Here is a 19047-nt window from a genome sequence, read left to right on the forward strand (position 1 = left end):
GAACCAGGAAACAGACGCTCAAAAGAGACAAGGACCTTCCTCCAGAGCCGACAGAGAGAGAGCCCTCCCCTAGAGCCGGCGCCCTGAATTCGGACTTCCAGCCTCCTAAACTGTGAGAAAATGAAGTTCTGTTTGTTGAAGCCACCTCCACGTGGTATTTCTGTTACAGCAGCACTAGGTAACTAAGACGCAGGCAAACCACTTAGCATGGAGTCTGCCATGCGCTCAGTAGATAACAAGGACCTCGGCTATGATGTACGATCCTGAACACCAGCATTGCTGCTGGGGGGCCTCCGACTCCACACGACTAAAATGCTGGTCACGGTTTTTCCTCTGGTTGTGGTATTTTAAATCATATAGGATGCAGTCCTCGGTAGAGCTAATGGAAAGCATCACGCAATAAACTAGATGCTCTGGCCCCCAGTTCTCTGAACTTCAAGGTTGCAGATGAAACAAAGTAGCCTGTCTCCTGTCTGAACCTCTGAAATTTAATTATTTAAGAACAGCAGCAGGGGTAGAGCAGTATCACATTCACCTGTGGTGTTGAGAAAATAAAACTGAGCCAACACTGTATCTTTTAAAAATGTAAAAGATATATTTAAAAATATTTTTGTAATGGGTTTACTGATAATAACTCACGTGCCATAAAATTCACTTAAAGTGTACTATCCAAGGGTCCTCGGTATATTCACAAGGTGGTGGCACCACTCTAGAAACGGACCTCATACCACCCACCTCCTCCCCCAGCCCCTACAACCACTCATCTGCTCTCTGACTCTATGGATTTGCTATTCGGTATAAACACAGATAGCTCTCATCGGTTCTATTCTCACAACTCCATCATAAGTTGGTTCTGATTTAAATCGAATACCTCATTTTTTTTTCTAGTTTTCATTATTATTGCCTTTTATAATAAGTATCTTTATAAATTCAATCTTTATTTGTCTTTGGGGGTTGGAAACATATATAAACTTACAGATATATTTTAAATCATACATACATACATCAACGCATACACAGATCATAAAAATTCACTGGAATGAAGAAGAAGAGTTGGACGACACCGGCATTTTGTCAGCTGTGGTGATAACTCCACTTACGGAAGGTTCTGGATTACACGGTTTCTCCCTGGGAATGGGGACGGCGTTTCTAGTCAGAAAACCAGTGAGAGTTGTCTGTATGCTCCTTTTCTTTTATTCTTCACGTATTTCACAGACATCTCACTGCTTCCTGATCCTGCCTATCGACTTCAGTAAAGCGATCGGTGTTTGGGTCCATGTTTTCAAGCAACAGAAGTCCCTGATTTAGCTTAGAAAACTAAATCTATATGGCAGTAGTGTTAAGGACAGTATCATAAAATGGAACACCTGCGAGTGAACATCTGAGAGTGGTAACAGCAGCAAGTTACACACTCCAGCACCATATCAGTACGTATTACCAATGGTAACGTGTACGAAAGAAAAAAAGGACAGTCGTAAGTGCAGTTTGCCCGAACTTGGTTATGTCGCAAGTATGGGGCTATCTGTACCATCATACAACACATGGTCTTTGGTGTCTGGCTTTTTTCACTCACAATATCTTCAAAGTTCACCCATATTTTAGCACGTATCAGTACCTCACTCCTTCTTATTGCAAAATGCCACCGTATGGAGACACCACATTTTGTTTATCCATTCACAAGAGCAAATATCTTAATTTGGTAAACACCACTGAATAAAATTTCAATCCTAAGGCCCACTTTCCTGCGGCCCTCACCTTCTTTCGCAGCCTGACTCCCAGTAATACCTACACCTTCCTACAGTTTGAACCACTCTGGTCTCTACCTACCTGAGCTCCACTCACCCCACACCTGGCCTGGAATCTCTCCCTACATATCAACGTTCATCACCCAGATCACTGGGGATGGAAGCTGAAGAAGAACATGAACAGCCTGGATTGAAGCTAAATATGACTTCTGGCAACGCTTAAGTCAGAGAAATAACTAGACTAGGCAGAGGCCACACTGGAAGAATGCCAGGCTTGGTTTAATAACTGGAAATCAAGGTGTCAGAAGAAACAGGCATTACCTGCAGACTGATATTTTAAACAAAGAATCCTTGGTTTGGTGACTGTCTTAGTTTCTACAGCTGCTATAACAAGAAATACCACAAATGGGTGGCTTTAACCAAGAAATTTAATTTTTCACAGTTGAGGAGGCTACAAGCCTGAATTCAGGGTACCTGTGGGCTCTGGGGGAGTGGTCCTTGTCTCTTTTCAGCTCTTGTTCCAAGGTCCCTTGGCCATCATCACGGGGTATGAATCTCTCCCTTTGTGTTCCCTTCTCCAGGCCTAATCTGCTTTTTTATGTCTCAAAGGTGATGGGCTTAAAACACACCCTACAGTGTTATGCCTCATTAACATAAGAAGGAAGGTGCTATTCCCAAACGGGATTCCATCCACAGGTATAGGACTTTAGGATTTCAACACAATTCAATCACTCACAGACTACAAGTTCACAGGGGTTCACGCAGAGTGCGGTGTGGCAAGAACACGGTCCTGACTGCAAAGGGGCAGTGGGGAGCAGACACTGAAGAGGGGGCCCTGCAGAAGCTGGGGGGCAGACACTGAGGACGGGACCCTGGGGAAGCTGGGGGCAGCGGGGAGCAGACACTGAGGAGCGGACCATGCACAAGCTGGGGGCCGGGTTGAGACGGCACTCGTGGCACTTCCTAACTGGTGACCACTGTGAACATCCCGGGGGGCCAAGGGGTGTCTCCCCTCCTTGGATGCTGTAGGTTTGGCTCCTGCAGGCCTTCCGGGGCCCAGGTCTGTCCACGAACGTTCTGCCCCCACCTTCACCTTCCATGCCCATGCCCAGTACTAACAACGCAAAGCTCTGAGCTCCTTCTAAAGAGGCCCTGGCCCCACAGACTCTGTCTCATGGAGAGGGTCCGACAGAGGACAGCAGGGCACGGCCCTTTGAAGCCTGAGGCCTGAGGCAGGGGCCTGTCCTGCCTGGTTTGAGGGAGATGACCCAACTCTCTTGAAGCACCAACCTGAGCACCACTGCACCATTTACCCATTTTACAGGTAAGAAAACTGAGTCACAGAAGCCAAGTAAAATGTTACAGCCAGAAGGCCAGTGATGTGACAAGATCACTGGGTGAACCGCAGTTAAACAGAAGGGTCATGTCTGCACTGGGCATTGAAGGAACATCCAGGTTCATCATCTGGGAAGGAAACCACAAATGGATCCAGGGCAGTCCTGGGTGCCTTATGTTGAGGATAGAGCAGAGCAGTTTGATGGGCTGGAGCCGAGGAGCGATGAATAAGCGGATAGAAAGCAGGTTACAGGGGATTTGGGGCTATCTCTGGAATTAAAATGCATTATTTAGTAAATGTCAGAGGTTTAAAAAGAAAAGTCGGGAGGTTAGAGAAGTCCTGTGCAAGGCCCGCCTTGTTAGCTCTCAGCCCTTCTTTCGCTTTAGGGAAAATAGCCAAACCTCAGAAAAATGATCAGCCCAGTGAAGACTCCCTCAACCCCCCTCCACTTCCCAGATGCAAACCACGACCTTCTGTGGTACTTTTCCTGTCGTTCCGAATCCCAACGCTCCCCCAGCCACTGATAGGGCAGAAACCTATCAAAAGAGAAAGCAACCCATCGCTACCGTCTTCAGCTGTTTACATTTTACTGGGAATTAATATCAACGCATTATCTCAACCAATGCATTTTCATTTTAAGCGCAATTTTCCACTAATCGTCCAATGAAAAGCTCTGTTGTTAAGAAATATGTGGGGCAATCGTGTGCAAGCATGAAAGGTTATGATGATGATAATGACTTTTTTATTAGCGAAGAGGGTTGGCCATAGGATTGTTGGGAAGATTAAAAAGATAGTCCATGCAGGCTATTCAGCAAAGTGTTTGGCACACGGTTACACTCAGAAAAAAGCTGGTTGTTACTGAAGATGTTATTTTGTTGTTATTTGACATTGCTAGTGTTACTGGGGGTGAGGGTTCAACCTGGACCGAAAACCTCCCAGCTCTTATGGATAACGCTTGCCCTAGACCAACTGAGCTGCTCTTATGAATGAAGGTCAGGAGCAGGGGCTCCTGATGGTTTCTCCGTGGACGCTAGCTATCTTTCAGCGTTTGCGAATATGATGGGTTGGCAGTGGTATGGAATCTTTGCTGCAATTTCCTTTGTTGTCTATTTATATTTCCTTTACAGTGAGCTGTCTGTCTCTTTCCCATTTCTAGTCTACACTGTATGTTGATTGTAGACTGTTATATAGCCTGTAGATTGTATATTGATAAGAAACCTATTCTACATTTCTTATCAATTATAATAATGATAATATGAGGGGGCACGGGAGGCTCAGTGGTAGAATTCTTGCCTTCCATCCAGGAGACACAGGTTCGACTCCTGGCCAGTGCACCTCAAGCAGAGCCACTCGTCTGTCAGCAGAGGCTTGTGTGTTGCTCTGATGCTAACAGGTTTCAGCGGAGCTTCCAGACTAAGACAGACTAGGAAGAAAGCCCTGGCAATCTACGTCCAAAAATCAGCCAAGGAAAACCTTACGGATCCTGTTGTGCATGGGGGCACCACAAGTCGGGGCCCAACTCAATGGCAACTAATAACAACACAATAGCACTAGTAATAATATACTCACCATTAGCACCAACTGGGCTTAATAATGATTCACCTGCAATAGGTGTCAAAAAACTACCCAGTGCACCATCTGCCTTTTGAATTTAGTCACACTTTTTTTGCAGAAATTTTCTTTGTGCATGCGCACACACACACACCAATTTTACCTTCAAAATGTGTCTCTGTTTCCTCTACGGCTTTTGGATTTGCTGTTTTTCTTAAAACGATTTCCCCCAACAAGGCCTTGCTGCTGCTCTGTGATTTCGCCTTTCTCACTCACAGTTTACCATGCTTTTCATCTCTACAAAGACCTTCTAAGAGGCCCGTCTCACGGCACTGGGGATATCTGTAAGCCCACGATCCGGGTGTGCGTGAACACTGCACCATCCACCTATCCTGCTTACCTGTAATGCTCTTTGAGCAGGTGAGCAAAGGAAAAATACAAGAATCGAGCACATTTCAACATCCTGCCTGAGGGCAAGTTCTTAGCAGAATTACAATAGCCTTCCCTAGCTAAGCCGCTTGACAACAAAAATAAAACGCAGTATTTGCAATAAAGTCTTGTTCTGGCTTAGAGCCAGCAAAGATGAAGTCCATCAGGCTACACAGACATTTGCCTTTAGAGATACTAAGTGTAACTCGCAGGTAGGATCAGACAGCAGGACTTTTGTAATTATATAAAGATCACATCCTGTGTTTTACTGGTTTAAAGAGATCAAACATGAACGCTAGTCAATCCAACTTCCGAAGAGTTTATTTAAGTTCAGACAACTGCACTCGGCATTAATTCAATGATATTTTTCAATGTCTCTCCACTTGCAGCCTTTTGATTTTTCTTTTCCTTAAAGAAAAATAATTCTTCAAAAGATTCAAGTAAAGAAAAGAGTTTGTTCACTGAAAGACAGCCCACAAAGGGAAGGAGAGAAATAAAAGGAAACCAGTTGTCTATACACACCCAGCTGAAAGGCACTTCTTGCAGAAGACGAAGCCACCAAGAGAAGAGAATTCCAGGCGATCCCACACACTGCCCTGAACATAGCCAGGCGTACCCACACACTGCCCTGAGCGTAGCCAGGCGTACCCACACACTGCCCTGAGCGTAGCCAGGTGCAGGCTGAGGACAGCGCGGAACGGTGGTCAAGGACTAGGCCGCTCATAACACGGAACTGTCGTCCAACAGCAGGGCGGACCGTGTGAAACGACAACTACCCCAGAAAACCCGCAGCTGATCTCAGCACCCCAGTCACCTAGAGGGCTCTGTAAGAGATCAGCTGTGGCTCTGAGTTGATGCTTTTGTTTTCATGTTAAACGTAAGTTGTTTAGAAGGTTACCCCCAAGCTGACTCTGGCTCAGGGCGACCCCACGTGTGTCGGAGTAGCACTGCGTTCCACGGGGCTTCAGGGGCTTTTTGGAAGCAGATTGCCAGGCCTTTCTTCTAAGACTCCTCTGGGTGGGCTCCAACCTCCAACCTTTCGGTTAGCAGCTGAGCGTGTTAATTGCTTGTGCCACCCAGGAACTCCCAAAAAATGAAGGGATGGGTTAAAATTTAGGGTTTCATTTTAATCCATAATATTTTGAAACTGTGGCATAATTGATTTCCTTTACTATTACAAGGATATCTTTTTTCTTGTCAAGATATCAGAAGTTTCTTATTTATTCAACAAAAGCTAAATAATAGAAGAGTTCAAAACAATAAAATGGAAAATAGTTATTTCCATGGCCAGAAAATTTTTAATAAATACATCCTTGCTAGTGTTTATCTGGTGGTCCCCAGGTTATGCTCTCAGCTGCTTACCAAAATGTTGGTGGTTCGAATCCACCCAGAGGCACCTACAAAAAAAGGCCCAGCGATATACTTCTGAGATATCAGCCACTGAAAGCCCTATGGAGCACAGTTCTACCGTGACACACACAGGGTCACCGTGAGTCAGAGTCGATGTGATGGCCACTGTTGTTTTCTGGTCCCTCTGAGAATGATGGAGCCCTGATGGCTAAGTGGTTAAAAGCTTGCCTAAGAAGGAAAAGGTCGACAGCTTGAATCCACCAGCTGCTCCCTGGAAACCCTATGCGGCAGTTCTACTCTGTCCTATAGGCTCACTATGCGTCAGAGTTGACTCGACGGCCAACGGCGTCTTCTGGTCCCTATTTGGTTGATGGGACTAAAGCAGAACCAGAAACACTGGTCTTTTCCCAGGACTTTTAACCTTTAGTCTTCCAACTTTAATCTCCTCCGGGAGGGTAGGTCCATCCTCGATTCATTCTTGCTACAGTAATGATTTCAGATACGTAACCTCTAATCTATATTTGAGATTAAAACTTATGTTCCCAGGAGAAAACTCTGATAAATTGTACCTTGTCCACACAATCACTAAAGCCCTGAAGACTTCAAGGCGGAAGGAATGAGCTGTGCTGAAACGAATCCTATTTTAAGTAGGCTTGGAGAGAGCACTGGCTATAATAACTAGAATTTAGTAAATGACTTGCATAACACAATGAGGAACGCTTGAACCATGCAGGCCGCCTGCAAAATAAACAGCTCACGCATTGTTCGCAGGAAACCCAGGGAATAAAGAAGGGCTTGGGCCCAACTCGTCCTCGCTCAGCTGCTCCCTCAGCACAGGGCCGGGGCGCCTGCGGACGAGCGAGCGCAGGCCGTGAAAACCCGCAAGCCCAGACATCCCCCCAAAGCAGCGCCTTCTCTCGTCAACGCCGTGTGGATTCCCCCAGCTCCAGGAGCCTCTCCCCAATCGCCGTATCTGCTTCTTCTCTATACTGTAAACATTTAGGGAACAGAGGGACTAGCCTGGAAGGGCGTAGGTCAGGGGGCCACCTGCTTCGGGTCGCTGGGAAGGTTGGGAACGGTTACTGGCCACGGCGGGACTATGTGATGAATGTAGTCAGTTTCACTCAACCGTGCGTGTGAAGACTGCAGAAAGGGCAAGTGCTTTGCTACTTATATATTTGCTGTTGTTGCTGTCAGTCGCTGTGGAGTTGCTCCCAGCTCATGGCGACCCCACGTGTGCAGAGTAGAACTGTGCTCCATAGGGTTTTCAAGGCTGTGACTTTTCAGAAGCAAATTGCCAGGCCTGTCTTCATAGGCACCTCTGGGTGGGTTCAAAGTGCAAACCTTTTGATTATGAGCCAAGCAGTCAACCACCTGCAGCACCTATATGTTTACCACAATAAAAAAGAGAAGAAATACTCTATGTGAACCACCTAGCACAGACTGGTCCTCAGTAAATGCTAAAAACCAAAAACCAAACCCAGTGCCGTCAAGTCAATTCCAACTCATAGCGACCCTATAGGACAGAGTAGAACTGCCCCATAGAGTTTCCAAGGAGTGCCTGGCAGATTTGAACTGCGGACCCTTTGGTTAGCAGCCTTAGCACTTAACCGCTACACCACCAGGGTTTCCCCAGTAAATGCTAGCTACTACTATTAATAAAAACATCTGCTGCAAAGGTCACTTCCAAGGTGAGTAGTTGCAGTTGGCTACACACACGACTGCTTCCAACCTTTTCTTTCAGTTTAATAACTTGTTTGTGTCTGAATACCGCTGAGGAAGACAAGACAGGGACAGGGAGAAGGGAAACGGCCGCAGGACCAGGAGGGGATCAAATAGGGAAAAGAGACAGAAAGGGTCCTAAAAGTCTAGTGTGAATGGCATAACGGGTCTCTCAGCATAAACATGAAATTTAAAGATTCCTTTAGAGCCAAATATAAAAGCACACCTGCTTTTGTTATCAAGAGGCCAAGGCAGATCTCCCGCCTGGTTTGGGATTCTGATAGCCCAGCGATGTGAACATGAGGCAGGAGGATGGCAGGCAGCTTTCAGGGGATGTGTCTCAATGGTCCACCAGTGGGCATCTCAATGTGGAGCTGTTGGTTATAACAGGGTACCAAGCCTAACAGTCCAGCTTTGGCCCAGGCGTCACGGCAGCCATCAGTACTGTCTGACTGGGGATTGGCGCTGCCACTAACACTGACGTTCCCAGCTACACCCACCATCCGCAGTAACAGGAGACAGAGGACAGAAAAAACGTTGGCAGAAGGAAGACGGACAATGAGTTCTGGAAAAGAGGTTCATGACCAGGATCCACTTCACTGGACCTTGCGATGGACTGACTTGTGTCTCCCATAAAGGTGTGCTGAAGCCTTAATCCCTGTCTCAGGGAATGTGACCTTGTTTGGAAATGAGAGTCCTTGCAGATGTTATCACTTCAATTAACATGAGGACATAATTAGAGTGAGTCCTGATCTAATCTGTTGTTGCTGTTGGGTGCCATCAAGTCGATTTTTGACTCATAGCAACTCCATGTGACAGAGCAGAACTGCCCCATAGGGTTTCCTAGGCTGTGGTCTGTACAAGAGCAGATTGCAAAGCTTTTGTCCCGTGGAGCTGCTGAGTGGGTTCGAACTGCCAACCATAAGTGCTGAGCACTTAACCGTTGCATAATCAAAGAAAAAACTCATTGCCATCAAGTAAATCTCAACTCATAGTAACCCTATAGGACAAGAGTAGAACTGCCCCATAAGGTTTCCAAGGAGCAGCTGGTGGATTGGAGCTGCCGATCTTTTGGTTAGCAGCCATAGCTTGCCGTAGCTCTTAACCACTGGACCACCAGGGCTCCTTAATCTAACCTCGGTAACTCCGTATGAAGGAAAAGAGAGATAGACGGGGGAGATGCCATGGGAAGATGGAGTTATGCTTAGCTGCCAGCCAAGGAACGCCTGGAGCTACCAGAAGCTGGGAGAGGCCAGGAGAGATCTCCCCTTCAGGCTTTTGGAGAGAGCACGGTGCAGCTGACGTGCTGATCTGACGTCTGGCCTCTGGAATGGTGCGACAATACCTTCCTGTTGTTGAAAACCACCCACTTGGCAGTACTTTTTTATGACAGTCCTAGGAGACAAAGACAGAACTAGACAGTACCCTTTCAACAAACCCAGGCAAAATCCTCAGTGGATTTCACTGAGATGCAAATCCTGATACCTTATTTCACTGAGACGTACAATCTGATTGGTATCAGAGTGCATCTTACAATGGATGCAGTCATGCAGCCTGGTGATAGTCACGACACAGCTGTCATCCCTCCATACATGTGAACTCAGTTATACCTGTGCACTCTGTCACCGTTTAAACTGAACTGTGTACGTTGCTGCTGCTATTATATATGTTGGGTTTAACTGCCACTTAAAAAGTCACTGAAGTAATTAGACTGGGATTTGGCATTGAAAGGGAAAGTTATCATGTGCACAGAAAAGCAAAGAAATAAAGAGGTGTGGTAAATACTCATTAAAGGGAAACTGAACTTCCCTATCCTCTTGCAAAGTAATAACCGATACTTTACAGCGTTCAAGAAAGGAATATACGCACGAGTAGATGAAGCTGGGCTATCGTTTACTACTGACATATGAACAAAAGGACTGCCAACGACGTGCTGTTGTCGGTGTTGTTGTTGGGTGCCGCCCAGTCCATTTCGACTCATAGCAACCCCCCATGATAGAGTAGAGCAGTCCCATAGGGTTTTCTTGTCTGTAATCTTTACAGGAGCAGATCACCAGGTCTGTCTCCCGCAGAGCCACTGAGTGGGTTCGAATGACCAACCTTGTGGTTCGCAGCCTAGTGCTTAGCCATTGTGCCACCAGGGCTCCTCAATATCATGCTAGAATATGCAAATGAAGGCAAAAAAGAAATCACCAAATCCTCTGGGCTACCTGAAAGATACTACAAAGCAACAAGATATTCATTTGATCGAATGATGCTTCATGGAAGAGCATCATTAAGCTGTGTGTCGTAATTTGTGATTTTTTTTCTGAAAGTTACATAAAAACAAAAGTCCTATCCATGACTTACTGGATCCACTGAAGCACAATAAATACATTTTTATTGGCTCCCACAAACCCCCTTTCTTCTCAACACTGGTACATCTTGGTACATCTTCTTTTGAGGGCTGCTCCACTTTCCTCCAGCCTACATCCAGGAAATGACTCCTGAACTCATTCTAAGTGACATATTCAACAGTCAGATGTTTCATTAAAAATGAGTCTGTAATTAAAAGGGGCAGGGTATTGTCAGGGGATGTATGGTATTCTGCCCACACCACAAACACCTAAAGTAAGCCCAGTATCAGTTGTGATGATCTCCACACGGACTATGTACATAGGATTTCTACTGACATGACTTGACAGGAAGGGCTTCCTATGCCCTTCAATTTTCTCAGTGAAGCCAGAACTGAGGTAATTTTCCAAGAGAAGGGAGCTAGCGGTACAGGGAGTTTAAAGAGTGAAGTGAAAATCTGGTCAGGGAGGTGGGAGCTGACTAGAAGAACATCACACAGACTGGTTAGTGGGGAAGAATTTTGTTACAGCTGTGGATATGAGGGTTTTGTTAGAGCTGTGGCTGAGAACTATGGATTTGTTGTAACATCATTCCATACAGTTGCGTGATTTTCTTTGGCAGTGCCTAGACACGTCCAAGTAGGCAGCTATTATAGCTCAAAGGATTCAGGGGTAGAATTTTGTCGCTAGAGAGTCACCAGAGAGCAAAAAGATGAGATCACTGACAAAAAGAAAACAAGTGACTGAAATGATGCACCATGGAAACCAGACAGGATGGAAGAAGTGAAGTCAAAAAGGTCCAATGTAATAGTGCTTCCAAACTTCCTAGTGTAAAGAATCACCTGTGGAATTTGCTAGACACAGAGGCTCCCAGGGACAGACTCAGTGGATCCAGACTTGACCCTGGAATTAGATTAACAAAAGCCCAGATGTTTCCTACGATGCCCCAAACATGAAGACAATCGAGTGTCTGGCGTGTGAGGCATCAAGGAATGAAGATCTCATGATCAAAGACGCAGTGGGGTTGTAGAAAGCCAACGCAAGTACTAGAGTGGTAGGTGTTTGCACTCGGAGTCGGGAAATTGTCATTTAAACTATCTAAGGTACCAAAGTTCTGGCTGGTGATTAGGTTCAAGGCATGTCAACGGCTGGAGCAGCATCAGCCTCAGAGAAAGACGATTTTTTTTTTTTTAGAAGATCTTTTTTTTTCTTTTAATAATTTTTATTGAGCTTTAAGTGAACGTTTACAAATCAAGTCAGTCTGTCACATATAAGCTTATATACACCTTACTCCATACTCCCACTTACTCCTCCCCCTAATGAATCAGCCCTTCCAGTCTCTCCTTTCATGACAATTTTGCCAGTTTCTAACCCTCTCTACCCTCCTATCTCCCCTCCAGACAGGAGATGCCAACACAGTCTCAAGTGTCCACCTGATACAAGTAGCTCACTCTTCATCAGCATCTCTCTCCATCCAACCCATTGTCCAGTCCCTTCCATGTCTGATGAGTTGTCTTCGGGAATGGTTCCTGTCCTGGGCCAACAGAAGGTTTGGGGACCATGACCACCGGGATCCCTCTAGTGTCAGTCAGACCATTAAGTCTGGTCTTTTTATGAGAATTTGGGGTCCGCATCCCACTGATCTCCTGCTCCCTCAGGGGTTCTCTGTTGTGCTCCCTGTCAGGGCAGTCATCGGTTGTGGCCGGGCACCATCTAGTTCTTCTGGTCTCAGGATGATGCACGTCTCTGGTTCATGTGGCCCTTTCTGTCTCTTGGGCTCATAGTTATCGTGTGACCTTGGTGTTCTTCATTTTCCTTTCATCCAGGTGGGTTGAGACCAATTGATGCATCTTAGATGGCCGCTTGTTAGCATTTAAGACCCCAGACGCCACATTTCAAAGTGGGATGCAGAATGTTTTCATAATAGAATTATTTGGCCAATTGACTTAGAAGTCCCCTTAAACCATGGTCCCCAAACCCCCGCCCTTGCTCCGCTGACCTTTGAAGCATTCAGTTTATCCCAGAAACTTCTTTGCTTTTGGTCCAGTCCAGTTGAGCTGACCTTCCCTGTATTGAGTATTGTCCTTCCCTTCACCTAAAGTAGTTCTCATCTACTAATTAATCAGCAAATAACCCTCTCCCACCCTCCCTCCCTCCCCCCCCATAACCACAAAAGTATGTGTTCTTCTCAGTTTATACTATTTCTTAAGATCTTATAATAGTGGTCTTATACAATATTTGTCCTTTTGTCTCTGACTCATTTCACTCAGCATAATGCCTTCCAGGTTCCTCCATGTTATGAAATGTTTCACAGATTCCTCACTATTCTTTATCGATGCATTGTATTCCATTGGGTGAATATACCACAATTTATTTACCCATTCATCCGTTGATGGACACCTTGGTTGCTTCCAGTGTTTTGCTATTGTAAACAGAGCTGCAATAAACAGGGGTGTGCATATATCTGTTCATGTGAAGGCTCTTATTTCTCTAGGGTATATTCCGAGGAGTGGGATTTCTGGGTTGTATGGTAGTTCTATTTCTAACTTTTTAAGAAAACGCCAGATAGATTTCCAAAGCGGTTGTACCATTTTACGTTCCCACCAGCAGTGTATAAGAGTTCCAATCTCTCCGAAGCCTCTCCAACATTTATTATTTTGTGTTTTTTTGGATTAATGCCAGCCTTGTTGGAGTGAGATGGAATCTCATCATAGTTTTAATTTGCATTAGAGAAGGACAATTTTGTTACACAATGTAACAGAAGAATTCTCTAGGAAGAAACCGGGAGCAAGAACAACAACCCACCATCACCACTGTAGTGGATAATGTGGTGTACCACCCAGATGCCCCCTGCCTTCAGTGGCCAAAGTGAAGGTTCTCCCTGCTGCTGGGAGTGTTGAGACGGGACTGCTCACAGCTATCCTCCCAGGATAGAACTGCACTTGGCTCAAGAGAGCTCATTAGCTACCCAAATGCCACCTTCTTTAGGGGGCAGCCAATACCCAATGACTCACTGATGCCAGAGTATGAAGAACAACCTTCTCGCCCCAATTCAGGACAACTTTCAAGGTATTTCCAACATCAGAGTACGCTATGGGGTCAGCTGCAGTGTTGTGGCAACTTCATGGTGATCCAGGTCCTCCTCTCGCCCTATGCTACTTTCCCTTCCCCTCAGGTGCTGATCCTGAAAACACTGCCCGACAGCTTCCTGCACGCAAATCTCTAAGTCTTGGAAGAGATTTTATTTTGTGAACAACACAAGCTGTGAAAACCACTTCTCGCACGCTTATGTCAGATGGGAGGGAAGAAGCTGTCTCCTCCAACTGAGAGTTTAGGGAAAAGCCAAGGTTCAGGAAAGGCAAGAAGACGAGAGGCCTATTTTGTGGAAAAGGTGAGGGTGTTAGGGGAATTAGCCTATGGTGGCTGGGTGAAACAGCTCCGTGGACCTGGAGCCCTTCCAGGGGTGGAAGACAAAGGCGGAATCACATCAAACAGCTGGTTAGCCTGCGAGCGCTTTAACCTAAGAACACGTCTCCTCAGTCCAAGTCCCAAGCTCTTTCTCAATTGGCTGAGCTGGTTTTGGGTGCAACTACAATCCACTTGTGGTGCAAACAGTTAAGCGCTCAACTACTAGTAGAAAGGTTGGTGGCTGGAACCTACACAGAGGCACCTTCGACTACGCACGTGGGGTTGCCAAGAGTCGGGATCGACTGGACAACAGCAAACAACAATTCCCTTCAGGTTGACAGACTTCCACGGAAACTGCGAGAATTGCATCCTGTTGAAGATATTTACCAGGAAGACTATATCGGGGCTTCGATATGTTGGGGCCAGTTATCTTTCACGTACGCTTTTTAAAATAACTTTAGTGTAAGACTGTGAAGCAAACAACTGACAGGAACAACAGTAGACACTGTTCTTAAAAAAGCAAATGTCAGCCTCATTCCAAAGCTCCCATGAAGAATTAAAATCATTACCAAAGAAGAAAAAAATGCAGGACTACCACAAAAAAAAAAAAAAATTTTAAAAGCACTACACAAGTCTTAATTACATTGTTCACTAGCAATCTCTGCAAAGTCCATGATGAGACTGCAAATCTACAAATGGCTTTGAAGAGCTGTAAAGCCAGGGGCTCGAACCCACCAGCCGCTCTGCAGGAGAAGGTGTGGCAGTCTGCTTCCGTCACGACGACAGCCTTGGAAACCCTCTGGCGCAGTTCTACTCGGTCCTACAGGGCTGCTGAGTCAGAACTGACTGGACACTAACGGGTTTTTTGGGTTTTTAAGTAAGCTTTAAGTGGCATGTAATGACTGGCAGCGTTGAGGAGTCTTCTTAGAGCCTTCTGTCCTTAATTCGAGCCGTTGCTACTTTCTTCTCATTGTAGGTTGTTTGACACGTGAGTTGAGGAGAAAAACAACCGGGATAATTTCAGGAAAAACTAAAGCTACTTAAAAAAACAAATAAAAAACTTTGCCGCTGAGTCACTCTCAACTCGTGGCAACCCTGTGTGTGTCAGAGAACAATTGTGCTCCACAGGGTCTTCAGTGGCTGCGACATTTTGGTCACAGATCACCAGGACCTTCTCCCGGGCACCTCTTGACAGATTTGAACCACCAACCTTTTGGCGATAGCAGAGGGCAAACTATCTGCACCACCCAGGGACTCCTAAAGCTACGTAAGCAGTTGCTGCAACAATGACTTGGAAAGGCCTTCTAGCGACATCAGTATCCGACCTCGTCCTACCTGGGAGAGAGAGTCTACGTGAGACACTCTTATTGATAAACAGCTGAAAACCACTTTCTGCCTTATTTTATCGAAACGTGTTGAAGGTGCTCGGAATTCTGACTTCTCCATGGTTAATCATCTGAGCCACACAGAACTGCAGACTTCCCCTGGGACCGTCTACTAAATTACAACAACCACCTCTTCCAGGCAGAACATTCGCATCAGTGTGGCATTTCCTCAGCCCCTCCTCGTAAAAAGACCAGATCGACTCAAACACGGCCAAGCCTGTTCTCTACACACAACTACAACAGAACACAGGTCCCAGCGTGTCATCCCACATACCTACTCGAGGTGTTTGTAAACTGCAGCAGTCTGACTCAGAAGGCTCGTAATTACAAATCAGAGAGGACCTTCGAGGTCATTCAATCCATCTTCTTGCTGAAAACAGGACAAAAGTGACTCGGTAATGATATGTCATTGTCTCAGAACACAAGGAACTTTCCAAGGGAAGGAGGTTACAGTGCCCCCGTGACGTGCTACTACTCAGCCTTGTTGACTTTTCCATCCATGAGCTCTCAGCGAAATCTCTCGAACCCATTAAAGAGCAAAGGGTTGAGGAGTTACACGTTATTAACACTCGGATTTTCTGAGAAAAAGGCCAAAACCAGAAGAGACAGACCCTGCTCAGGGTGCATCCGGTCTGAGCATTAGTAAGGACGATCCCACAGAGCTTTGAAATGCTGTAACACGCAAGGGCTGGACCAGGAGAATGATGCAAACGGTCTGCATCTGGCCAGGGAGTGTGGCAAGGGGCCTCTCTGAAAACTGCCTCACTCATGCCTGAGGGGAGTTTGTGGGTGATGCAAACAGTTACTGCGCTCAGCTGCTAACCGCAAGGTTGGAGGTTCAAGTTCAACCAGAGGAAGAAGGCCTGGTGATCTACTTCTAAAAAATCAGCCACTGAAAACCCTGCGGAGCACAGTTCTACCCTGACACACACCGGGTCACTATGAGTCAACTCAAATCGACACCAACTGGTTTTTAATGTCTGAGGAGTAAGGACAAGCAGAGAATGAGGGAGAAAACCATGTCTATGGACAGCACTAAGACCCAGAAATACCATGTCTAGGACTGTCGGGCCATATCGGTTACTCATTGTCACTGATTTGAATAATATGTGAAAGTCATAAGCAATAGTGACAACATGGGATTCTGAAGGAAGTTCTAGATAGTTACTAGAGATTCAAGGTCAACATTTTCTCTTTGTAGAGGAAGAAATTGGGGTCCAGGAAGCCTAAACTTTTGCCTTAGAAAATTTATGATTCATAGAATAAAGAATACTTTAACAGAAAACGCAGTTAACTTGGAGTCAAAAACAACTTCACATTATAGCTCAAGCATCCATTCTAAGTGGTAAGTTCTCAGAAGAATTCCATTCCTCAGTTCTAAAATGAGAGGAATAATGTTTTACTAATGTTTAATCAAACCATTTCAATCACCTCATGCGCATGTGAAAGCTGGACAATGAATAAGGAAGACGGAAGAAGAATTGATGCCTTTGAATTGTGATGCTGGCAAAGAAAACTGAATACTCCATGGACTGCCAGTAGAATGAACACATCTGTCTTGGAAGAAGTACAGCCAGAATGCTCCTCAGAAAGGATGGCAAGACTTCATCTCATGTAGTTTGGACATGTTATCAGGAGGGACCAGTCCCTGGAGAAGGATATCATGCTTGGCAGAGTATAGGGTCAGCGGAAAAGAGGAAGACCCTCAATGAGATGGATTGACACAGTGGCTGCAACAGTGGGCTCAAACGTAGCAGCGATTGTGGGGATGGTGCAGGACCTGGCAGTGTTCCATTCTGTTGTACATAAGGTCACTATGAGTTGGAACCGACTTGATGGCACCTAACAACAACAACAACAACAACAACAACATTTTAATCTAAGATGGTCCCAGAGATGTTTATGAGGACTGCATATGGTCATCTAAAATCAAGGCTACAATTGAGAGGTCAAGATGCAAAGTCCATTGACATGAATGCTTTGACCAGAAGAAATGACAGAGGTTAATTTAGAAGAACAGCCAGGAGAGGTCTGGAGTCCTACCTGCCTCATGTGATGATCTGCAGAGAAGTCAGGATTCCAAGAGCCCTCGATAAGTTTTGATATAGTAATACAACAATGATCTCCGGTTGCTTCTGAATAAGAGCAGTCTTATGATTTTCCCCATCATTGGGTTGTTTCAAGCCTTGCCAAGGCAGTGCTAGCCACTGGACACAGAGGACAATTCTTTAACGCACAGTTGCACTAAATTAAAGTTGGCCCCCATAACCCCCTTTTGGAAACCATGAAAATCCAATAGTTTTTAATACTATTCTTAAATAAAAAACCTGTTGCCGTCGAGTCGATTCCAACTCATAGTGACCCTCTAAGACAGAGGAGAACTGCCCCATAGGGTTTTCAGGGAGCACCTGCTGGATTCTAACTGTTGACCTTTTCGTTAGCAGCCATAACTCTTAACCACTACGCCACCAGGGTTTCCTATTCTTGAATAGTATTTAAAATTCAAAATGAAATATAGTGACGAAAAGAAATCAAAGCGATGGGCCAAAACACTACATTGCCTGAACTACACCTCCAACCTGCCCCACAACTGAGAATCCTTGCTTTCCTGTTTTCATGGATTTTTCCCCATTTGCTTCAGTACTGATTCCTCAGCTTTGGCCTCCTCAACACCTCCCATGTTCATCCAGCCAAATGCACCCACTTACCGGCCCTCTCGCCCCCTGTCTGTCAGTTTGAGCTACTGTGGTGACTTGCCTGTTGCCGTGCCACTGGTATGTCAAATACCAGCAGCATCACCCATGACGGACAGGTTTCAGCAGAGCTTTCAGACTAAGACAGACTAGAAAGAAAGGCCTGGAGATCTACTTCTGAAAATCAGCCAAAGAAAACCCTATGGATCACAACAGAATATTTTTCAAAATAGTGCTGGAAGATGAGCACCCTGGGTTGGAAGGCATCCAAAATACTCAGTGACTGCAACAATGGACTCAAGTATACCAGTGATCATGAAGATAGCACAGGGTCAGACAACATTTCATACTATTATACACGGGGTCTCCATGAGTCGGCACTGACTGGACGGCCACTAACAAACAACTTTTCAGGTACATCACAGCATTCAGTGACTGAGGAAGATGACCCTCTTCGTACGGCAATACGTGATATTTGGATGTGTGCTTGTACGTGTATAATTATCAGCCAAGTTGAGTGTGTTTCTCCTTCTGAACCTTCAATCGAGGACTTGGGCAGCTGGGGAGTTCACCATGGTGATGACATCCACTGCATTCTAGGCCCCCTGGGTCTCTGCTTTGTCCTGGCCTCACCTTGGTCTACGGCCATCTACATAAAACTCAATCGTAAAACCAGGTCCATCAAGTCCATCCCAACTCATGGCGGCCGCACGTGTGTCAGAGTAGAACTATGCTCCATAGGGTTTTCAATGGCTGATTTTCTGGAAGGAGATCCCCAGTCCTTTCTTCTGAGATGCGTCTCGGTGGGCTTGAACCACCAACCTTTTAGTTAGCAGCTAACGACATTAACCATTTGTACCACCCAGGAGCTCAGGTGACACAACAACTAAGCACTTGGCTGCTAACTGAAAGGTTGACAGTTTGAACCCACCCAACGGCTCCACAGGAGTAGCTGGTCGGCTCAAACCACTGACCTTAACTGCTGCTCCACCAGGGCTTCTTCCTATAAAGATTACAGCCTAGAAGACCTCACAGGGCAGTTGTACAGTCACATGCGACCATTATGAGTGTGCACATAACAACAACACCCCCCAC

At 45.7% G+C, this 19047-nt stretch overlaps 1 protein-coding gene across 1 annotated transcript in view; it reads right to left on the reverse strand.

Moving 5' to 3' along the window:
- The window catches only part of ANOS1 (anosmin 1), a 635904-nt gene that overhangs the window by 155653 nt on the left and 461204 nt on the right, over positions 1 to 19047 (reverse strand). The window lies entirely within an intron of this gene.

The sequence above is a fragment of the Loxodonta africana genome, chromosome X, assembly GCF_030014295.1.
Source record: "Loxodonta africana isolate mLoxAfr1 chromosome X, mLoxAfr1.hap2, whole genome shotgun sequence".
Lineage (NCBI taxonomy): Eukaryota > Metazoa > Chordata > Mammalia > Proboscidea > Elephantidae > Loxodonta > Loxodonta africana.